Source organism: Lissotriton helveticus, chromosome 1_2 (genome assembly GCF_964261635.1).
Source record: "Lissotriton helveticus chromosome 1_2, aLisHel1.1, whole genome shotgun sequence".
Classification (NCBI taxonomy): domain Eukaryota; kingdom Metazoa; phylum Chordata; class Amphibia; order Caudata; family Salamandridae; genus Lissotriton; species Lissotriton helveticus.
The window spans coordinates 352,804,077-352,829,457 of record NC_136058.1 but is presented as its reverse complement, the minus strand read 5'-3'; the positions used below and the strand labels follow the sequence as shown (position 1 = coordinate 352,829,457).

General features: G+C 41.4%; 1 long non-coding RNA gene across 2 annotated transcripts in view; it reads right to left on the bottom strand.

Annotated features, from left to right (window-relative positions):
• The window catches only part of LOC144807911 (uncharacterized), a 447,007-nt gene that overhangs the window by 116,231 nt on the left and 305,395 nt on the right, over window positions 1–25,381 (bottom strand). For both annotated transcript variants that reach the window (XR_013606520.1, XR_013606519.1), the window contains 4 exons: window positions 20,893–20,940; window positions 20,710–20,793; window positions 20,548–20,611; window positions 20,341–20,454 (listed from right to left, as the gene is read on the bottom strand). This is a non-coding gene — a long non-coding RNA (uncharacterized LOC144807911). The remainder of the gene's footprint in view (window positions 1–20,340; window positions 20,455–20,547; window positions 20,612–20,709; window positions 20,794–20,892; window positions 20,941–25,381) is intronic.

Sequence of the window (25,381 nt, the reverse complement as noted above, 5' to 3'; positions counted from 1 at the left end):
TGAATCTTATAATGAGTCCGTCGACAACACACACAAGTAAAATTCGGCCTTTCACTTGATTTCACCTTAAACCTGGTAATTTCCTTCTCAAACTTTTCTGTATTTAAAATATGTACATTGTCTTCCACATTACCTTGAATTGCTGTCTCAATTTCTACACTGTCCTCTTGCTCACGAAAATAACAAATCTCAATTTCTTCACAAATCTTCTTCACATCTAATTCTGTTCCATGCAAAAGAGCACTGTTTAATTGTTTAAGCTTAAGTGCTGGACTTTTTGCATAATACAACATTCTCACTAATTTCCTCATTTTGGTATGATGCACTGCTAACATCCTAAAATGATGAAAAACACTCTGACAGACTTTTCTAGAAAGACAAGCCAGTGAATTGCCTTGCAAACCTGTGATTCCTCTCACTCTGCAAGGATCTAAGTCTTGCAAGAACTTCACTTTCTGCTTTATACTTTTTTTACTATATGTACATAAGAAATTACAAAACAAATCAATTGATTCCTGTCGCACACTACAAATACTACTACACTTCCAAGTGTACACTGGACCCTTAGTACGTCTCCCTAAAACTCCATCAGATAACACCTCTTCTGGTTCTCTAGGCACAAGTTTCTCTTTTTCAATCGGACAACCGTCTTTCACTTCATATGCTCGACCACTGGTGTCAACTGCATGCACTAAATCATTCTCCTGGAAGTAACTCTCCTCATTAAAAAATGGCTCACAACTTGAACTGTGCATCCATTCTCCAGAAAAAACGTTACAAAAATTAGTCCGATTAATTACTCTTTTCCATCTACTGTTTGATTTGAAAACATCAATTGTCTTGTTAAGTGTCCTAATTCTATTGATTATTAAAATAAATAATTTTTTCTTAACTTCAAAAGCCTGATCAACAATCTTCTCTACACTTTTCTTTTTCTTATAAAAAGCAGCTCTCTGTTTACCTTTCCTAATGTTTTTTTACAAATTTAAAACCACCCTATTGCGAAACATTAGTCTACGAATGTCTCTAAACTGATTCTTCCTTCTATTCCTATACATATTATTCTCTCCTGCTCCAGTTTTAGGATTCTTTGAAGTTCTCTCCTTCCTTTTCAATTTTACTCTCTCATTTTCTTTTTCTACATGGAGTCCATTATTTTTTCTGGATGTACATATGTTGCGTAAAAAAGACTTAGTTGTCTTACCAGGAGCTTTGTTCCTGTTTTTTTAAGTATCTGTTGTGGAAGAATGCTGTAATTCCGTTGCTGTTTTTGATTTTTCCCGGTTACGTTCTTTCTTTGTCCTTTCCTTTGTGGGCATCTTTGCTTTTTCTTCAAATAACGATTTCAATCTGTGTTAAAGAAAAACAGTAGCACATTATAGACCACTATTACCAAACAACAAAGCAATGACAAAAAGCAAACGATCAATACAGGGTTTCAGATCAGGTGCACAAAAGGTGAGGCCTGTATTGAAAAATATAGTGGAAGACAGCTCTGTCCACAACTACAAAGAAGATCAGACCTATGTCTAACTCCACTGCAGTCTTATACACAGGCTTCACCACCTATGCTTCCCAAGAAAATATTGAGTTATATAGTTATATAGAATTGTATTTTATAAAATTGTGAAGCTCCATGAGAAAGCGTTTGCCTCAGTCTTATTCCTGTTGTGAGGCAGGTGCAAGATTTTGCCACAGTCTTATCCCTGCTGTGAGGCAGATGATTGTAAATAGGATCTGTGCTGTGTTTCCTAAATGTGATGTCAAAAACGATTTTGGAGAAAATCATTGGTTTTTACATTTTTGATTATAATGTGGCGCAGAGGTTTAAAAAGTGACGCATCTACCTACATGCATCAATTTTTAAATATGGAGCAAAAAGGTACTTGTTTGGGTTTTCCTGGGGAGCGTAGTTGGTGAAGCTTGTGTCTAAGAGTGCAGTGGACTAGGCTTCATGAAGCATATACCTTAGACGCATTCTTAGATGCAGGTGTCAATTTGACTCTTTACAGTGATGTTAGCTGTGTTTTAAATCAGTGTAGGAAGCATATTGAGTTTGTTTGCATAGAGGAATTGTATTTTGTAAATTTGTGAAGCTCCATGTGAAAGCGTTTGCCTCAGTCTTATTCCTGTTGTGAGGCAGGTGCAAGATTTTGCCTCAGTCTTATCCCTGTTGTGAGGCAGATGTGTGGAAAATGACAATGTATATGTACATAAGCGGCGTTCATTTGTGTTCACCCTCGCCACTGTTGAAGGTAAAGCGAAAGTCACGGCACAGTGGCCCCGCCATCTTGTCCCCTTTTAGGCCCCATCACGAACATAGATAGTAGCCATTTTGTGTGTCATGACCTCTCTGCCCACTGCCAATAGCCTGCATCTCTCTCTCTCTCTCTCTCTCCCCCCAGCCTCGCAAGTATCCCCCCCGCGCCCCGACAGCCCCCGGTCCCTCCTGTTCGGGCCATAAACGCACCACTAAACACGACCCTGTCTCCGTGCTGAACCCCTGCCCCCTCGCTCTTTCATCCTACCCATAGAACAGGCCCTTTTGGTAACCTCTTCCTCCCTGCCCGATTGCCCGGCCTGATCCCAGGCCATCACCTAGTCCAACAGATGCAGTTTATTGCTCCCTACAGTAGGACCTCGCCTCACATCAGAGGAGCGGTGAATAATCATGGCCTTCACACCCCTAGATCTGACCGACACCCCTGCATTCCTCCCAGGAACACCCTTCCTCTCTTCTGATGACCCCCCCCCCCGGCTACACCTGGCCTCTCGACCCAGTCCCATATCATAAAACTAGGTCTCGTGGATGTACCCCCTCCGGCCCGCATAGCGAAACGTGATCTTATCGCCTGCCCAACCTTAGATCTGACCACCCCCTCTTGCCCTCGTGTCCTGTTGGGACGTCCGGCTGCAGATTACAATCACATGTTACATTTTGGAGGGGAAAACAACATCAGAGCGACCGGTATGGGAATAGGCCTGAAGCTGGGATTCCAAACATGCCTTTTCATACTTCAAAGTGTCTTTATTACAATAAGGAATGTTTGTACATCATAAACCTGTGTATAAAAGACGGAGCAGTAGAGAAACTTGTTAGAGCACCTCGAGAAGATACCCTGTTGTCTGATTTGACGTGTTCTGTTCCGTCGGAAATAAACTCCTGTTTCCTGCCTTCCAGTCTCCAGCGCCTGCCTCTTTATTTGGTAATCGTGAGTTGGGTGAGAAGCGGCTAACGCCGGGCAAACCTAGAAAAGGGGTAAAACGACCTGATCTGCCTGAACCCTTTTTCATCAATTGGCGTCCCAAACGTGGGGCCCATCAGCGACATGTGGATCCAGTGAGAGAGGTCCCAACGACAGAGTGAACAACTGCAACGATCGGGAAGAGCTCCTGCCCGATAGACCCTTGTCTGGCAGCCGATCATCAGAACTTCACTGGTTCCGAACAGACCTCTCTCGAGTGATCTACGGTCCTGACTGGGAACCATCAGGAGTGCCACAGCAATTACGGAGAATAGAGGACGATCGGGCGCTGGAAACGGAAGACGAGAAACTGTCCATACGGTCCGGGTAAGGTCGTGTAAACACGACAAATTGCGAATTGATTGTTTGATTGTCATTGGAAAATACTAGTATTACGCATTTGATTGTTTTGTCCTGAGAGATTCTCTGTCTACAAACGGGGAAGGATAGGAGTATTCTCCCTTTGCAGATAGTAAAGGGTGGGTAGCGCAGGCTTTTGCCCCCGTTGTAACCCATCGCGCCTACTTCCCTCTCCATCTGATTGATTGTTATCCAAGCATTTATTGTTTTGGAATTGGTTCTCTTTGGATCATTCTCTATTTGCAAACAAGCACAGAGTCGCCATACTCTGTTTAGTCTTTGCAGATAGTGAAGGATAGGTAACGCAGGCCTTTGCCCCCGTTGTAATCCGTCGTGCCTATTTTTATCCCCCACTGATTGATTGTTTGACCGAACATTGATCGTTCGGAATTGGTTCTCGGAAAGGATCTTCTCTGCCTACAAACAGAGAGGAACAGGAAGATCTCTCTCTTTGCAGATAGTGAAGGGTAGGTAGCGCAGGCTTTTGCCCCCGTTGTAACCCGTCGCGCCTATTTTATTCCTCATTTGATTGATTGATTGTTTGTCCGAACTTGACTGTTTGGAATTGGTTCTCTCTTTGGGTATTCCCTATTTGCGAATACTGTAGAATAGAAATATTCTACCTAGTCTCCGCAAAGTAGTGAAGGATAGGTAGTGCTGACTTTTGTCCCCGTTGTAACCCGTCATGCCTATCTCCTCCCCATTGCTCAGTAGTTGGTTCAGCCCGGACCATTTATTAGAGGTAGACCATCTGGCTCCACCGGAGGACACCCCTAATAAAAAGGACATATATAAAGAAAATGCGGATTAGCCGCTGTATCGTGCTAGCAAATAAAAGAACATAAAAATCGTTAGGAAAAACAAAAGGAATCGAGTAAAATCAGTAGGCCACTGATGAGATCTCTTTTCAACCTCACTGAAATGGAAGCATTAGGAACAACCCCTCAGGAAATATGAAACTAGTGAGGAAAGCCGAACTCAACGCCATGATGACTGCGAGACAGCTCGGCTCCACCGACCACCCCGCCCAATTAACGACAAACCCTAGGCAAATATTAGAAATATACAACACTATAGCAAAGTAACAGGTTAAAACGTTTTTATTTGAACAAAAATATATTAAACAACTATTTACATGGCAAACGGCTGCAACAACAAACCCACAATGCATTTCGCCGTCTCCTTGACGCCGTTCCTGTCCCTCCTTCCCCAAAGTAGCAAAACGACCAAGACGTAGCCACGAGACGTTGGCGCTCTCATGCTGACGCCAACCGCAGTTTGAATGACCAAACATCCTGCAGACTACTGATTTGATCAGTTCCGGTGGAACACCAGTATGACCCGGTAGGAAAGATTGTTGCCCCCTCCCTTTTCTTTGATTAATGGTTCATGTCACCGGTCCCTTCTGTTGCCCCTTAGCGGAACTTCTGGACTGCCGAAAGAGACTCTGGTCCAACCCCGAGTTGGTGGAGACATTTTGACTATACTTGGACCCGCCTGACCCCACCCAAAATGGCACCGGTACAAACGAAACTCGCAATTCCCCGTTGTGTTCCGGATGCTCAGACTTGATATCATGAGATATGTATGCAGTTTTTGAAGCACATGGCGGGAGGGGATGAGTATTGCTTGAACATTCGGACAATGAATTGATATTAAGTTCTGACGTATCATTGATTACAGTATTATTGAAAGTTCGAATTTTTTGACACTGATGGTACTTGCCCACAATGAATTTTCAATATGATTTTATTGCACTTATCGTACCTTGATGAAATAAAACAACCACCGACTCAGTTATGTTTTCCTCAGATAAATATGCCCTCATGTACAGTTCCAGTCTGCTCCGTGGCTGGCCCACGTGGTTGTAGGCCTGCATTTGTACGTCAACATTTTTTAAATAAAGATTTTGTGAAAAACAAATATAGTCGTAGCTCTTGGATTGGTAAGTTCGAATACATAGCCATTGTTTCCGATCTACGTAAAATACAGGCGAAATAAAGCAAGTCGATTACTGAAAGGTTAAAAAGCAAAGTACCCAGAAATATTGAAAATGTGAATGGTCCAAAGTTTGTTGCGTGTGTTTTTTTTACTTTTGTGCAACATAAGGCAATCGATAAAGGTCCCGGTGTTCTGTTTTACTTGGTATGCCACATATCTCAGGGAAATTGTTTCAGATGCCCCTAAACCAGACCCGGTACCACTGTAAACGCACCCCGCCTCCTCGAAGGAGAACACGAGTTCACCCCCACTTTACACTGACTGCCCTTTTGTTTCGACCCCCCCCACACAAGATCTGCAATACCACACGTGGGCGATCTATGCAATGTGCAGTCCATCAATGATTATGCCTCCCGCACTACCAGTCCCTCTGGGCTTAAAACGCCGAGATGGAAGGGACTGCACCCTGCGGAGATAGGTCGAATACGTGGTAAGTAAAAGCCTTTTGGGTTTATGCGCGCGGATGTGTCTTAAAACGCTGCCCCCACCCCTTCTTTTTCCCCTTCTTTCTGCAGGTCACATCGGAACATCGACTAAAGTATGGAGAAGACCTAAGCAACGCGCCATGGTTCCGCGGGGACCAATGATACATTATCCTTGGGGACTGCCCCTGAGGACATGACGACTTTGGGTGATATGAATGCACGCGTGTATGACCGGATGTGTATAACTCGACTGGATATACGTTGCACGCGTTGACTTGATAAGAGAGATGTTTTTGTACGACTTGAGTGATGATCGAACGACCGATGGAAAGGGGAAAAAGGGGGGGGGCGAAACAGAAACTTGACGGGTTATTGCAGTATGACAAAAATATGACTCCAACCGGCCCCCGAATAATGCAACCAAGAATGACGTGCACCTACGAGTAGGTTCATATGATAACTAAATAGGGGAAGGTTCAGGGCTATTCCAGGGTGAGGTTTACCCAAGTACCCTCCTCCTGGAAGACTAAGAATATTGTCAATGTTTAAGATTTACCACCTCCTTCTTGCACCCTCATAGACATGAAACTCGAAGCTGCCCATTGTTCCCCCGACTGACACCCTCCGTTGCCTCAGCCTGGATACCCATTCGCTAATAACGATTCAAAGATCCCACCGTAAGTACTAGCCCGACCGGGTTAGTTCCCAAACAATTGACGAAAGTGTAAGTATTTGCAACAGAGGCCAACAGCAAAAGACAGCCAAGCGAATTAAATAGGATACTAAGGATGCGCAGCATGCAGGAGGAAATATCTTTGGCCAAGTACTGTTCTATGTGTTGTCTTGAGTTCTGTATATAATACATGTACCCCCCCTGCCTGAATTCATGTGTACGTAGTATATGGATTTACGTTGTCCCTCAGTCAGTGTTTCTATATAACATGACCCCTACTGTTTTGTGTTGTGTGCGCATTAAATGGCCTATTATTGTACACGTTTCTCTCTCACTCCCTCTCTTTTTCTCTCTCTTCATGTTGTACGTGTACCGAATAGTTCATTTAAAATGCGGACGACTCTCCCTCCGAGGGTCCCCCCTGTTCCCTCTTCCTTTGTGTGGTAACGTTGTGCCCCGCCGGCACGAGCCTAATTGGTTTTCGAACACAAAAGTGTTCGGCAAATTGACAGAAACTAAAACAATTGTAATTTGCCATATTACTACCTCTCCTTTCTGTAAAATGATGGAACTTGAATGGGCTATGAAGGAAAGGACAGGTTAGACGACTGAAGTCCCCTAATCTGGCCTTCTTACAGGAGGACTATATGTCAGTGGCTTTCTGTTCTCAGCTCGTTAGAAACAATGCCCAGATTGCCCCACCCCTCTGCACCCAAGTACGGATGTCCAAAACGTCCCCGTTTTCTCCCGATTGGCCCCAGCTCCATAACACGAAGTATAACTGATGACCCCGATTAACTGTTGCCCCCCCGAGAAAATAATGTTTAGCCACTATCCCTCTCTCTCACGTTGATAGAAGACTGCCAGGGCTAGGGTCAGAAAGCCACATACGTCATGAATGAACGCCAAATAGACTTAGTACAAACTCAGTAGACATGCCTGTATACATGCTCCACAGTGATAACTCCTGACCGTGACCGATGAAACGTACCCCCAACTACCTAGATCTGGGACGGAATTGAAATGTATAAATGCCTTCTCTTGCCAGTTCGCTAAAACCTGTTTTGTACCCATTCAAGGATACACAGTCACCGGAGGAGAGGGGCTGGACGTGACGCACAGCCTGGCCACAGATCATGAGGCGCGTGTGACCTCGACCTAAGATGGAGCCGCAGAGCAACGGGACGCGGGACGATGCACCACTCTCAAACGCAGAAAACGAAGGAATGGAGGGCTGCCTTGAAGCCCCCTACTTGTTGACCCACGCGTGCCAGAAGTCCCCGCCCCTTTGAGCCCGATTGATGGACCTCCCTGCGCATCACCCTTTTGCTCCCTTGGTCCGTCTCAAAGATCCGGTCCCACTCCGCCATCTCCTCCCTCGATTATCCGACAAAACCCCCTTCTATCCTTTCCACGTGGATTCTGACTCCGAGAAAGAAATGCAGGTGCCCAGCATGAGGCACCCTTAAGAGAGATTAGTTAGGAAACAGGACTGTGGCCTAACGGCAAAGGACAGATCACACCCTGCGACGTGTAAAGAAGGACCCGAGCTGGACCTATAGCTCCACCGCCGGTGCTCAACAGCGCCAACGGAAGAAAACGAACTACCGGAGCCTACCAGTGATGGCTCGCTACAAAAAAAAAGGACACCATAACGAAGACCCCCCCCTTTTTTTTGTTTCGGAACTTTCTACACCCCCTTGACTAATTGCTTGTATTGTACTAAATTCCTCCCTCCACCACTTTTTGCCTGTAAAATGTTTCATCGGTCACTTTTTAAATACGACAAATGTAAATTTATATGTATTCCACCTCGTATGTCGCATCAACTGCACACGGTTATATGCAAATCCACCAGTATTGACAAACGCTATTCCATTGACAACACACGACTATATGTACACCCCGTCAGCTATGATAAACACGCAAATGACCTAACTTATGTTAAAAAGCGGCGACTGTGGAAAATGACAATGTATATGTACATAAGCGGCGTTCATTTGTGTTCACCCTCGCCACTGTTGAAGGTAAAGCGAAAGTCACGGCACAGTGGCCCCGCCATCTTGTCCCCTTTTAGGCCCCATCACGAACATAGATAGTAGCCATTTTGTGTGTCATGACCTCTCTGCCCACTGCCAATAGCCTGCATCTCTCTCTCTCTCTCTCTCTCCCCCCAGCCTCGCAAGTATCCCCCCCCACGCCCCAACAGCCCCCGGTCTCTCCTGTTCGGGCCATAAACGCACCACTAAACACAACCCTGTCTCCGTGCTGAACCTCTGCCCCCTCGCTCTTTCATCCTACCCATAGAACAGGCCCTTTTGGTAACCTCTTCCTCCCTGCCCGATTGCCCGGCCTGATCCCAGGCCATCACCTAGTCCAACAGATGCAGTTTATTGCTCCCTACAGTAGGACCTCGCCTCACATCAGAGGAGCGGTGATTAATCATGGCCTTCACACCCCTAGATCTGACCGACACCCCTGCATTCCTCCCAGGAACACCCTTCCTCTCTTCTGATGACCCCCCCCCGGCTACACCTGGCCTCTCGACCCAGTCCCATATCATAAAATTAGGTCTCGTGGATGTACCCCCTCCGGCGAAACGTGATCTTATCGCCTGCCCAACCTTAGATCTGACCACCCCCTCTTGCCCTCGTGTCCTGTTGGGACGTCCGGCTCCAGATTACAATCACATGTTACATTTGGGAGGGGAAAACAACATCAGAGCGACCGGTATGGGAATAGGCCTGAAGCTGGGATTCCAAACATGCCTTTTCGTACTTCAAAGTGTCTTTATTACAATAAGGAATGTTTGTACATCATAAACCTGTGTATAAAAGACGGAGCCGTAGAGAAACTTGTTAGAGCACCTCGAGAAGATACCCTGTTGTCTGATTTGACGTGTTCTGTTCCGTCGGAAATAAACTCCTGTTTCCTGCCTTCCAGTCTCCAGCGCCTGCCTCTTTATTTGGTAATCGTGAGTTGGGTGAGAAGCGGCTAACGCCGGGCAAACCTAGAAAAGGGGTAAAACGACCTGATCTGCCTGAACCCTTTTTCATCAGATGATTGTAAATATGATCTGTACTGTGTTTCCTAAATTTGATATCAAAAACGATTTTGGGGAAAATAAATGGATTTTATATTTTTGAGTATAATGTGGGGCAAAGGTTTAAAAAATGACGCATACATGCGTCACTTTTTAAATATGGGGAAAAAAGGTACATGTTTGGGCTTTCCTGGGGAGCCTAGATAGTGAGGATTGTATCTAAGTGTGCAGTGGACTAGGCTTCATGAAGCATATCCCGGTTTGCATTCTTAGACACAGGTGTCAATTTGACTCTTTACAATGATGTTACCTGTGTTTTAAATCAGTGTAGGAAGCATATTGAGTTTGTTTACATAGAGGAATTGTATTTTGTAAAATTGTGAAGCTCCATGAGAAAGCGTTTGCCTCAGTCTTATTCCTGTTGTGAGACAATCCTAACCACCTAGGCTTACCAGGAAAGCCCACACATGTACCTTTTTTCCCCATATTTAAAAAGTGACGCATGTATGCGTCATTTTTTAAACCTTTGTGCCACATTATACTCAAAAATGTAAAATCCATTTATTTTCCCCAAAATCGTTCTTGATATCACATTTAGGAAACACAGTACAGATCATATTTACAACCATCTGCCTCACATCAGGGATAAGACTGAGGCAAACTCTTGCAAACATGAAGCTTCACAATTTTACAAAATACAATTCCTCTATGGAAACAAACTCAATATGCTTCCTACACTGAGTTAACACAGGTAACATCATTGTAAAGAGTCAAATGTATTTCTATTAAACATGCACACATTCTTTATTCCTTTTAAAAAATGTAAAAACTATTTATTTTCCCCAAAATCGTTTTTTACATCACATTTACAAAACACAGCACAAGGTCCTATGTAGAAGCATTCCATGTCACGACTAAAAATTCACAATTTTACAAAATACAATTAACGCTTTCACATGAAGCTTCACAATTTTACAAAATACAATTCCTCTATGCAAACAAACTCAATATGCTTCCTACACTGTTTTAAAACACAGCTAACATCATTGTAAAGAGTCAAATTGACACCTGTGTCTAAGAATGCAGACAGGGATATGCTTCATGAAGCCTAGTCCACTGCACACTTAGATACAATCCTCACCATCTAGGCTCCCCAGGAAAGCCCAAACATGTACCTTTTTCCCCCATATTTAAAAAGTGACGCATGTATGCGTCATTTTTTAAACCTTTGCGCCACATTATACTCAAAAATGTAAAATCCATTTATTTTCCCCAAAATCGTTTTTGACATCACATTTAGGAAACACAGCACAGATCATATTTACAACCATCTGCCTCACAGCAGGGATAAGACTGAGGCAAAATCTTGCACATGAAGCTTCACAATTTTACAAAATACAATTCCTCTATGCAAACAAACTCAATATGCTTCCTACACTGAGTTAACACAGCTAACATCAGTGTAAAGAGTCAAATGTATTTCTATTAAACATGCACACATTTTTTATTCCTTTTAAAAATGTAAAAACTATTTTTATGCTTCATGAAGCCTAGTCCACTGCACACTTAGATACAATCCTCACCACCTAGGCTCCCCAGGAAAGCCCAAACATGTACCTTTTTTCCCCATATTCAAAAAGTGACGCATGTATGCGTCATTTTTTAAACCTTTGCACCACATTATACTCAAATATGTAGAATCCATTTATTTTCCCCAAAATCGTTTTTGACATCACATTTAGGAAAGACAGCACAGATCATATTTACAACCATCTGCCTCACAGCAGGGATAATACTGAGGCAAAATCTTGCACATGAAGCTTCACAATTTTACAAAATACAATTCCTCTATGCAAACAAAGTTAACATCATTGTAAAGAGTCAAATGTATTTCTATTAAACATGCACACATTCTTTATTCCTTTTAAAAAATGTAAAAACTATTTTTTCCTCCCAAAATCGTTTTTCACATCACATTTACAAAGCACAGCACAGGTCCTACGTAGAAGCATTCCATGTCACGACTAAAAATTCACAATTTTACAAAATACAATTACTCTATGCAGTAAAAACTTTTTACCAAGAATTATCAAAAAGCATGACACAAAGCAACATGTAAAGACCACAATTTCCTTCCAAATCTTCTCCATAAAGTATACAAGTCTCTATGTTTATTAAATGAATCATAACTCACCTTTACACATGCTTTAGGAGATTCACAACAGTGTCAGATACACACACCAATATTTCTTTAGCAGAGCAAAAGGTATGTTCTCCAGGCACTGCAAACCATAAAGGCACAGAAAACCTCTAATTCTACACAGATATCCCTTTTTGTTAACCAATTAAAACTCTTCCCTCTCTATTTTCAAACCAACACCCTTGCCCCCCTCAGCCCTTTCTACCTGTTACCATAGCAACTCCCTCCTCACTGAGCTCCCAGGGTTAAAAGTTTATTCTACAATGTTGCAAATCACCTCTGCAAGGATGTTTGACCTGCAAATTCACCAGCTTATCTGGTGTAAGGTTTCTTTAATTAACTTTTTTTAACCATTCAAATTACTTCTTACACAGAACACAACCATGCACCCTAACTTTCAGTTTTCACCTATCTCATTCTACCAATCATTGCTTGTGATTCAAGAGCACTGAAACTCCACAGGTTTTTTTTGCAAACTCCTAATATTCCAACTGCCATTTCTTTTCCACACTTCATCTAACTGCACCAGAATCTCCTCTGACCATGTATTCTGTCTGGATTATTGGACATAGCTATATCCACTGGGCTCAAAGGTATGCTAGTACCAGAAATTTACACAACCTTGATTTATCAAACATGAACATAAAATGGATTGGCCACAGAGGATTAAAATGTCACCAATTGATTCCATTGGTGAAAACCTTTTTGCATTTGCCACACCCTGACCTGTTAATTGTGCACTGTGGAGGAAATGACTTGGGCACTTTGACTGGGGTAGGTCTGGAATTGCTTTTAAAGGACACCTTTGAGCCATTGATGGCACTTTTTCCACAAACTGCCTTGGTATATTCCAATATATGCCAAAGGCAGAAATGGAAGTGGTCCAACCAATTTTGTCCACAACTTGAAAAAGCACGGAAACATGTGAATAAATCTGTTTCTGCTTACATGAGAGACTATGGAATGGGTTCAATATACAACAACAACTTGCGTTACAACATGCAAGATATTTACAGAGAAGATGGTGTGCACTTCTCAGATGAAGGGAATAGAATATTCCTCCTGAATTTAGGACTGTGCATTGGTACCTACTTGTAGGTACCTAAATCAGCCACAGAATCCAAAAGCCCTTTTCAGGGCTACCCTATCTCTGATCACTCCAAATGATTATCTTTTTCTAACTTTTTTCACTATTTTTCACCAAAGTACGCTACCCGGTACGCTTCCCGGTGCGCGTACCGGGCGCTCCCCCGCGAAAAATAAAAACATTTTTTTTTGTTTACCTATTTGGGCCTCCTAAGACCCCCTCAGAAAACCTAGAGGGCCAAGGAGTGCCTACGATGCCCCCTTATACCCATTCCCAACGTTGTTTGTCTGCCATTTTCTGTCTTAAATCTACCGAAACACAAAATGGAGGACTCCCGTAGCGCTGCCGGTACGCGTACCGGGGCGCGCACCGGGAAGCGCTCCCTAAAAATTTTAAAAGTTAATTTACATAAAAACCACTGGAGACACTTTCACCAAATATAGAATAGCTCATACTACATACCAGTCCCTACCATTTCCCCAAATAAAGTGGAATTCCATTGAGCCATTTGGCCTGTAGCCCTGTCTAAATATCCTGAGGTAAATTACATAACAAAAACACATCTGAAGTGTTAGAATTGACAACCAATTAAAATGTTACTTTCATTTTCTATTTTTTTCCCTGACATTTCATCGGTTATGTACATGAATATAAATGAAAAATGAGAGGGAAACACGGCCATTTTGACTACAACTACCTGAGGTACATCTTGAAAGGATTTTCGCATTTTGTCTTCTTCACCTCTCTGTAAAGTAAGTTGATAATTTGTAAGGGGCACTTTAAGTTATTTTTTAAAAACGTTTTCTGATAGTTATTTACTGTCCCTCTGCTATAGTTATAGATAGAGATAGGCTCCTCTGTTATATTTATAAATTGACTTAGGCTTCTCTGCTATAATTATGAATTATGCATTTACTTACGCTTCTTCACAGGCACTTTTTAATATTTCTACTTCCTGCCTGTTACCATACATTGCCCAAAGTTAACTTCACTATTAAAAAATCAAAACTACCTGTCTGAACTTAAACCCAACAGTGCCATATTTCTACTGATTTTTTTTAATGCAAATTTCAGCACAAAAATGGAAGGAGAACAGAACATTTCCTTTGAAATTGTCCTACAGATGAACAATGAGGAAATCATTGAACCCATTGACTTGGAATTCATGGATGAATCACGGGACCATGAACTTCTACAATGTGTAGAATCTGTGCATTTGTTAATTCAATATGAGGACGTTTCTGACAGTCAAATGTTGGAAGTTATGTTCAGTCAAAAAGAAGACATTTCGGACAGTCAAATGTTAGACGTTCTATTAAATTTTGAAAAAGAATCAGAAAAATACATTTATATTTAATAATCAAAAATTGTTCGAGACATTATTCATTATTATATGTAATTCATAAACTAGTACCAAATTGATTATAATATAAACTCAGACTTATAGTATACTGTGCAACGTATTTCTGTTACATAATAATTTTGTTCATAGTTACTTCCTTTCTCCCACTATATTATCTCCAATGTGTATTTGACATCTCTTTTTCATCTCCTGCCTCCATGTTGTTTCTGCTTCCCTGACAGACTATGGTATAGATTCCATATACCACAATAACTTCTGTAACAACATGCAAATTATCTACAGAGGAGACGGTGTACATTGACTTTAAGACACCCAAACAACACAACAACTCTATTCAGAGATACCCTACCTCTAAGCACTTTAAATTATTATTTTAGTGTTTCACTTAGTTTTCCCCATGTGTAGACGTGGGGGAGGTGTGTGTGGGGGATGTGTGGGGGCTGTCTGTGAGGTGTGTATGTGTGTGTGTGTGTGTGTCTAGGGGGATGAGGTGTATAGGTGTGTGGGGTATATGGATGTGGGTGGGGATATGGGTATGTAAGGTGTGTGTTTGGGTGTGACTGTGTGGGGTGTTTGAGTGTAGGTGGGAGTGTGGGTGTGTGAGGTGTGTGTGGGGTGTGTGTGGGTGTGGGAGGTATATGTGTAGGATGTGTATGTATGTGTGAGATGTGTAGATGTGTCTGTGAGTTGTCTCTGTGTGTGTGGGGGGGAGATGTGTGTGTGGGATGTGTGGGGTGTGTCTGTGAGATATTTGTGTGTATGTGCATGTGTGTGTGTGTGTGGTGGAAGGGGGGTGAGGTGTGTGTTTGAGTGTGGGTGTGTGGGATGTGGGTGTGGGTGTGGATATGTAAGGTGTCGATGTGGGGGTATAGGGTGTTTCAGTGTGGGTGGAAGTGTGCGTGTGTGAACTGTGTGTGGGGAGACATTATTATTTTAGTATTTCACTTAGTTTTCCCCATGTGTAGACGTGGGGGAGGTGTGTGTGGGGGATGTGCGGGGGGTGTCTGTGAGGTGTGTATGTGTGTGTGTGTGTGTGTATAGGGGGGATGAGGTGTATAGGTGTGTGGGGTATATGGATGTGGGTGGGGATATTGGTATGTAAGGTGTGTGTGTGGTTGTGAGTGTGTGGGGTGTTTGATTGTAGGTGGGTGTGTGGGTGTGTGAGGTGTGTGTGAGGTGGTTGTGAGTGTGGGAGGTATGTGTGTAGGATGTGTATGTATGTATGAGATGTGTGGATGTGTCTGTGAGTTGTCTCTGTGTGTGTGGGGGGGGAGATGTGTGTGGGGGATGTGTGGGGTGTGTCTCTGAGATATTTGTGTGTATGTGCATGTGTGTGTGTGTGTGTGTGAGTGTGGGTGTGTGGGTGTGTGGGATGTGGGTGTGGATGTGTAAGGTGTCGATGTGGGGGTGTGGGGTGTTTGACTGTGGTGGAAGTGTGCATGTGTGAAGTGTGTGTGGGGAGTGTGTGGGTGTGTGGGTGTGGGGTTGTGTGCATGTGGGTGTGTGTGGGACACACTTGTAGGTACCTAAAACAGCCACAGAACCCAAAAGCTCTTTTCAGAGCTACCCTACCTGTAATCACTCAAAATGATTATTTTACACTATTATTTTCACTATTTTTCACTTAAGTACGCTCCCTGGTACGCTCCCCGGTGCGCGTACCTGGCGCTCCCGCCGCGAAAATCGAAAAAGAAAAAAAAAAGGTTCTTGTCCCACGGGACCCTTTTATAGCCCCCACATCAAACCTAGGGGGTCAGGGGGGGTGTACCCTGCCCCCTTTTGCTCATTTCCCCCTTTGATTTTTGCCACCTCTTGTATCTCAATTCTACCGAGACACAAGATGGCGGCCACTGCTGACTGTTTCGAATGTTTACAGACACCCGGGAACCAATCAGCTTGCCGTGCGCAAGTCGCGTGGCGTGCCTGGATCTCTCCCCGGTACGCGTACCGGGGCGCGCTTACAGATATATACATTTTTTTAAACCTAAATTACTCAAAATCCACTGGAGCACATATCTTGAGACATAGCAAAGGCACATCGGGCTACCAGTCCCTACAATTTTGCCAAGTTTGGTGCAAATCCATTCAGCCGTTCGAGCTAAAACTGCGACAGACCACCCATGGAAATTAACATGGGGAAAACACGTTTTGGGACCCCCCTTTTATCTCAGCCCCCGCTTGACGAATCCCCCCCAAACTTACAGGGAAGGAGCGGAGAGCCGCGAGGCAAAGTTGCTGAAGACTTCAGCCTGATTGCTCAACCGGCGCCAAAGTTATTCCAAATAGAATGTTGCGATTTCCCTATAGAAAGCGATCCTAACTATATATACCTACTGGCGACCGCCAGTAGGTAATATATATATATAAATATATATAGATATATATATATATATATATCTATATATATATATATATATATATATATATATCTCTTCACAAATGTCCCCGTAGCAGGGGGAACTCCATTGGTTGGTGCACGCGTTTGGAGACCGGGAACGTGTCTCCCAAGTAATTTTGTAAACAAAAGGCAAAGACGCGGCACTCCTCTTGAACACGATAGTTTATTTTAAGGTCTCTTTGCAAAAACTCCTACGCGTTTCGAACTAACGTTCTTGGTCACGGCAGTGTTCTACAAAAGTCCCTTTTCACTTTCCACCATTTATACTATTCACTCAGTTTTACAACAATGAGGAATTATGGGCCTTGTAGTTTATACATTTAAACGTATGTTTTTCAAGATAAAACAAACAAAACATTCATGTTGGGATTCACGTGTGGGTAACATTCCTTATAAGAAATGTTCTAACATAAATTTTATAACAATAAAATTATATGCTGACTATTAAATTAAATTCGCAATTATAGTCCATGTTGTGCTTTCACAATAAACACTTTTCATCAAGGACCTATTGATATAACGTTTGCGTTATACTACGTTCATGGCTGAGTGCCCCATGTCCCACACATTTCCCTTGATTCTGCGTTTTGGCCCGTATTGTGTTCCTTCACACAGGATTGTACATAAGGTCAATGATCAGTGTTTTTCAGAGGTGTACATGCATCTCCTCGTCTCCGTTCAACCCTCTTGGCTGTCTTGTTTTGAATTTAATTATGAGTTTAGACTCCAAACGTCTCAATTTCAGAAGTCTGTCTCCCCCTCTTTCCTGGGTGGGGATAGATGCTAAACCCAAGTATCTTATATCTTCCCAGGTTTTGTCCGTGTGTGTTTTCAGGTGTTTCGCCATGGCATAGTTGTTGTCACTGTTTTGTATTGCCCGAATGTGTTCTAAAATTCTCTTCTTGAGAGGACATTTGGTACTCCCAATGTATTCTTTCCCACATTGGCACCTGAGCATGTATACAACAAAGGATGACTCGCACGTTATTTTTGTTCTGATTATGAAGTCTTTGCCTGAGGGGTCTGTGATGGATGTTGCATTTTGACCTATTCTACATGCTTTGCATGTTTTGCATTTGGTAAATCCAATGTTTCTTTTCTGTAGCCAGTCTTTTTGCTTCGTCAGTGAGAAATGGCTGTTTACCAGATGGTCCGAGAGATTTGGCGCTCTCCGATATGTTATTAGAGGGCCAGTTCCAATGTCATTTCCAATGTCCGGATCCTTCATTAAAATATGCCAATATTTTGCCAAGATTTTTCGGATTTTATAACTTTCTTTGTTATATGTTGCAATCATTCTCGGTTTTTCTACATGCTCTGTTGTTTGTTTGTTTTCTTCAGGTTGTTTAATTTCTTCTGACTCTTTAGGTTTTTCCAGATTTAGTGTTTCCAATCTTGTTTTACATTTCGCTTTTTCTTCCCCAGTGGTTACATCTCTGTGTTTATAACCTCTTTCAAGAAATCTTTTTCTCGTATCATCAAATTTCATTTCTAACTCCTCTTCTGTTGAGCAATTTCTTCTCATACGGAGAAACTCCCCGTAGGGTATGCTTTTAACCAATTTTTGGGGATGGAAACTTAAACCATGCAGGATGCTGTTTGTTGGTGACAGAAGAGGAGTTAGAAATGAAATTTGATGATACGAGAAAAAGATTTCTTGAAAGAGGTTATAAACACAGAGATGTAACCACTGGGGAAGAAAAAGCGAAATGTAAAACAAGATTGGAAACACTAAATCTGGAAAAACCTAAAGAGTCAGAAGAAATTAAACAACCTGAAGAAAACAAACAAACAACAGAGCATGTAGAAAAACCGAGAATGATTGCAACATATAACAAAGAAAGTTATAAAATCCGAAAAATCTTGGCAAAATATTGGCATATTTTAATGAAGGATCCGGACATTGGAAATGACATTGGAACTGGCCCTCTAATAACATATCGGAGAGCGCCAAATCTCTCGGACCATCTGGTAAACAGCCATTTCTCACTGACGAAGCAAAAAGACTGGCTACAGAAAAGAAACATTGGATTTACCAAATGCAAAACATGCAAAGCATGTAGAATAGGTCAAAATGCAACATCCATCACAGACCCCTCAGGCAAAGACTTCATAATCAGAACAAAAATAACGTGCGAGTCATCCTTTGTTGTATACATGCTCAGGTGCCAATGTGGTAAAGAAGACATTGGGAGTACCAAATGTCCTCTCAAGAAGAGAATTTTAGAACACATTCGGGCAATACAAAACAGTGACAACAACTATGCCATGGCGAAACACCTGAAAACACACACGGACAAAACCTGGGAAGATATAAGATACTTGGGTTTAGCATCTATCCCCACCCAGGAAAGAGGGGGAGACAGACTTCTGAAATTGAGACGTTTGGAGTCTAAACTCATAATTAAATTCAAAACAAGACAGCCAAGAGGGTTGAACGCAGACGAGGAGATGCATGTACACCTCTGAAAAACACTGATCATTGACCTTATGTACAATCCTGTGTGAAGGAACACAATACGGGCCAAAACGCAGAATCAAGGGAAATGTGTGGGACATGGGGCACTCAGCCATGAACGTAGTATAACGCAAACGTTATATCAATAGGTCCTTGATGAAAAGTGTTTATTGTGAAAGCACAACATGGACTATAATTGCGAATTTAATTTAATAGTCAGCATATAATTTTATTGTTATAAAATTTATGTTAGAACATTTCTTATAAGGAATGTTACCCACACGTGAATCCCAACATGAATGTTTTGTTTGTTTTATCTTGAAAAACATACGTTTAAATGTATAAACTACAAGGCCCATAATTCCTCATTGTTGTAAAACTGAGTGAATAGTATAAATGGTGGAAAGTGAAAAGGGACTTTTGTAGAACACTGCCGTGACCAAGAACGTTAGTTCGAAACGCGTAGGAGTTTTTGCAAAGAGACCTTAAAATAAACTATCGTGTTCAAGAGGAGTGCCGCGTCTTTGCCTTTTGTTTACAAAAAAATATATATATATCTATATATATATATGTTTGGACCACAGGTTCTCTACCACATTTCAGAGAGTACTCAATCGATACACAATGTAGAGAAGTCAGCTATACTTTAACCAACATAGTTTCACAGTAATTGGCAACACTTTGTACAACACAGTTGATAAAAACAGTATGGATGTGTATTCAATATATTCTCATAATCACAATACATATTGAAAACAATTCAAAAAGTCGGCGCAGTATTTCTGTGAGATGTTATTCTTTCACCTTCTTCAGGACAGTTTTGTAAGTGATAAGAAAACACTCAATTATTATGACTTCATGTAAAGGTTACCAGAAGTTACTAAACATATGTGGCTAATACTCATATTATTAAGCCTGACATTTATCACATCATTACACTTAATCTTACTACATTTTGATTAGTCTTTTATATAAATCTCTACTCATCTTTTAAGTTACAAGTACAACATTGACTTAAAAACTTAATATCCACCTTGCTTGATGATCCAAACACATATATTTTACATATAAAGATATCAAAACTTACCTAGAATAGGTGGTTTCTAGAGGTCTATTTTGTTACAGACCCACAAAGCAGAAACAGGAATATATAACAGGAATATATAGTGTTCCTCCAGGATTTATTAGGGGGTTAAAAAATCTGAAAAATGAACATGGGAAGAGAATTACTACATTTAGTATCTCAAAAACCTTATTATTTGAACCATTCACTGATTTAGTTTTAGTGGCATACCTTATTAAAAGCCACGTGATAGTGGTGCAGTTCGTTGGTGCCACCGAAATTCACAACATACAATCTGAAACACAACATAATGTCCCATTAAGGTATTGTAGGGATTGCAGGCTCCTTACATCGGGGAGCCTTTTTATATAAAAAAGCAATAATACAGCTTACCCAATTTTAATCATTATTACGGACATTCACAGATATAGCTGATGCTCCTTTTCTATCCCGTTAATCAATTAGGCGACAAAGATACTGCATTAAAACATAAATGCGTGTCTACAGTTATCCAATAGACTATTCTCCAGCTCAGAAATACTTTTAACCATTATTCTACAAGGTTTATTCCATTACCTGTGGTGGTCACCTTTGCAAATAATGCGACGGATAAAAGAATCAGGCCTGAAACAAAAATTTGTCATATTACTAATGCGTCCGGTTAAAGGACATAAAAAACACAATAGAATATTTACATCACCTTGTCCATGGGCAGAGTCTAAACTTATTTATCTCTCCTCTCCCGACTTCAATGATGATTAGGCTATTTTAAATAATAAACACTGGGAGTTCAGGAAGCCACCCTATCTTGCGTCCCTCACTATATGTTCACACCATTACTCGATTGTTGCGAGCAGCACGGAAAAAACATAAAAAATACAATATTCTGGCATATCTGCATGATCGTATCACTCCCCCTACATCACGATGATAAAAAAGACGTGCTTCACCATGGGCTCTCCCCATCTCGAGCGATTAAAATCTTTTTTTAAAACGTGCAAATCGCAATTGATAAAGTGCTAGCTCGCATACAACCCCGCTACTCTATAGTTAGTTTTAAAGGCATTGCCATATATTATAAGGCAGAGAAACCTCACGTTATGTGCTTGAATGGCGCTTACCTGATAAAATCACTCTGGCCGCCCTGCGACCAACGAACAGCTTTTGGGTCAAGATACACATTGAAGCTGACCCAGAAAGCCATTTAAATCCTTGTACTTCTGGTCATGTGACCTCTACTCTGGTCACTGGACCCATATGTTGCGTCAAAAGCGTCCTACCATTCTAATCCCGCATATGCATTATCGTATATTTTGAGATGACAATAAGAATAATAAAACTTGATCGGTATTCCGAAGCCACGTTCTTGCACTAATGTTAAAGCATACGTTGCCAATTACTGTGAAACTATGTTGGTTAAAGTATAGCTGACTTCTCTACATTGTGTATCTATTGAGTACTCTCTTAAATGTGGTAGAGAACCTGTGATCCAAACATATATATATATATATATATATATATATATATATATATATATATATATATATATATATATATATATATATAGACAGAATAGGGTTTCCTGGGTTTTTCATTGGCTTGACCCCATCCCTATTCTGAACACTAGGGTTCCTCCCTCCTTTTTTGGTTTGCGTAACACTGCACACCATTGTTCATGATGTTTTACTGATCAATATCAGATCTACCTACTGTGTGCATTTTGTACAGGCGTAAATATAATCTTTAAGATACTATTGCCATCAACCTGAACTTGTGACTTTGTCCTGGTCCAGTGCAAACAGAGAACCATAGTTGCCATTATGTGCATCTGGGCACTATTTTTACTTAAATCATTGAAATTGCCTATCTCTAGTTCTACAGATTGGATATGTGTCGTTTAGGTGTCAAGTAATTTATCTAATTGTATTCTATTTTTTTTAATTGCTGGGGGATTTTTCTTGTGATGTATTTTTGCTTTATTGCTGTTTGAAGTGCTGTATAAATGCTTTACATATTGCATCTAAGTTAAGCCTGACTGTTTTATGCCAACCGACCAAAATGTTAAATACAGGTTTATTTGGTGTTTGCTTGTATTCCACCCTGACAGAGTTTGTTCTACCCTCAACCAGTAATCCAATCTTCAACATTGGTGTCCAGCAGTGTAATGTGGACTTGTGTTTGTGCAGTGCCATACAGTGATTTTGTGTTAAACAAAAATCCCAGATAAATACATTTAATCCATTTTAAGTTTTTTAAATTCAGCTTGATTTTTTCTTTTGCTTTTTCTAAATCTATACTCATTGCTACATGACTGCCTGGGACTATACTTACAGTAATGTAATTAGAACTGGCCAACCTGTTAAGTTACACTGTGTTTTTTTGTTTTTTTTGCAGTTTTATATAGCGCGAACCGTATCCAAGCGCTATACACAGCACCAGTTACGTTACATGAGGCCACACATTCATTTTTGATAAGCACGGGGAAATTAAGTGATTTGCCCAGAATCACAGTTCAGCGTCATTGCCGAGACGTGAAACCAGTTCCCCAGATTCAAGGTCGACCGCCGTAGCCGTTAGGCCAACTCAAATGCTTCTGTAAGGAAAGGGGACTACAAATCAAGACAGGCACCTTGAAGTAGGAGCTTCAGCAAGTCCAGAGGGCCTGGACATAGGTCCACTAGTTGCTGAAGAGAAATGGGGAGAATGATATTGATGAGCAGGAGCAGGGCCTGTATAGGAGCCCTTAGATGCAGCTCTCAGAGGAAGGGTTGCAGCACTCAGAAGATGCGGTCACTGGGTTGGTGGCTCATTCATCTCCCAAGTTGGAAGGAACTTCCTGTCATAATGGGAAACAGTGTATTATTGGATGGCCTGTCTCCAGAGAAGCTGGTAGAGAGGGTGTTTCAGTTGCGAATTGTCAAACTCAAGATGGAGGTGCAGGAAAATAAAATGGCTCATGAAAGCAGCCGCAAAGAGCTGGACACTTGAGCTAGACCAACGACCACAGTGATAGCATACCTACATAGTTTGATGGGGAAAAGAAAGTTCACATAACTAAACTATGCAGTAGGGGATGACATAGACAAGTGGTTTTCTGCATTTGATGTTTCCCTTAAGATGCATAATGTTCCAGAATAGTTTAGAGGAATTTACTCTTGAAACACATGCCTCCAATAGGGAGGATACATTGCTTACACCAGAGGTGGGGGGCAGATGAACAACATCCCAATAAAAACATTCCTTGTCACCGAGTTTGGACTCACCCCAGAGAAGTACCGCATTATGTTCAGGGATAGCCAATAGATGCAGACCAGTCTTGGGTGAAATTTCTTGATTACACCTACAAGGCACTGAATAAATGAGTGAGTGACTGTAAAGTTGATACATTTACTGAGTTGTTTAATCTGAAACTAAAAGAGCACATGCTCAAAATGTGTTTTAATACACAAAGTTAGACCCTGTGATTTTCTAAGGTTAAATTCCAAAAAGGCTGTGCGGTTTTGACACCATCTCTCTATCCCCTGGGGGCATTTAGGTAACCTCTGCTCTCTCCCCCAAGCTAGCTGGGGCTACCTTTTTCCCAGGCACTACACTTACCAACCCAGATGTCTGCCCACAGGTAGGGAATATGCCTTCTTGGCACCTTTGGTATCTCCCCTGCTGTGTCTATACATGAAGCACTCAGCACATGAGGGACTCACCTACCTGTTTGTGAACAAAGAATCTCTTCTACTTCCGATCAGATTGGGACTAGTTACTATGATTCCCTTGGGTATTATTTTGGAGGCCTTTAGAAAAATCCTTATATTTAGTTTTTTCTCCCCCTCTTTCTCCTTGATGCCTGACCACCCTCCTGGTGGTCTCCCAAAATTACTTTTTGGACATTTTGTGCGCTGACCCAGAGTTCTGCCTCCTTAGCAAGCTTGCTGGGCTCAGTCAGCTTACTATAAACTAGGAGTTGGTGCAGCTGTGTAAAACACATTTTGCAATAAGGTTTGTGGAAGGATCCCCTGATAATTTACACAGGGAGGGGAGTAGACAATACACAAAGTTAGACCCTGTGATTTTCTAAGGTTAAATTCCAAAAAGGCTGACTCTTGGATCAGTCTCTGAATGGAAGGACCTGTAAAGGGTCCCTGAAGGTCTAGTAGTCGCTGTTGTTGCTATTAATGTTATGGAGTTTAGTCACTGTGTACTGAACAATAAACAATTAAACATATAAAACAATAATTTTTTGAAAAGTTTTGCGCAGTTTATTAAATACTTCCCTATAGGGGTACATTCCAAAAAACTGTTGACGCGGCGTTTCGGTGTTGTTACAATGTTGTCACCTTCATCAGGACATTTGAAATTTATGATCTAAAATTAAAAAACAGTATTTTAGATACCTTTTCTTTGTTACAGTGACATATTTTGCATATTTATGCTATTAGGACCATTCGTGCTTAAGTTACATGTAGTATTTTTATAAAGAGACTATACAACCTGAAAAGTCAGATTTCTGACTGGTATTTAATCTGTATTTGTTAGACCTAAACATTGCCATATCTGTCTTAGTATATACCTTGAACAGAGGGTTTTCTCTTTGAGAAGTACCACACTATCGTCTTATGATGTGACATTCCTTCTATATGAAGAAAAAACACTGACTTTAATATATGCAGTTAAATTTCTCAAACTCACTACTGTTGTCAAGACTGTCTCGTGTTTACCTTAATCTTAGTTTCAGTATTTTTAAAATGGGCACGATGGAGCCACCGTATTAAATGATCGGGTGGTTTCTTGTAGAAATTGCAGATTCTTTCTTCAATTAGGAATCGCTGCCCTGAGTAAGATAAAAGAGGGCATTGAGATATATTTTTCTGTATTGATGCCGTCTCGGTGAAAAATAATCTCTTTTAGAGCATACTCACCCCCTTTAGGATTCCATTTATGTTTAAATAGTAGTTTGCGATTCGTGTTCTACTGTTGCCTGGCGGGTCTTTGGGCTCCTTATTTGTTTCATAAACCTATGGGTATAATCAATATATACACTAAGTCTCATTTATTCGATAGACTTATTCAC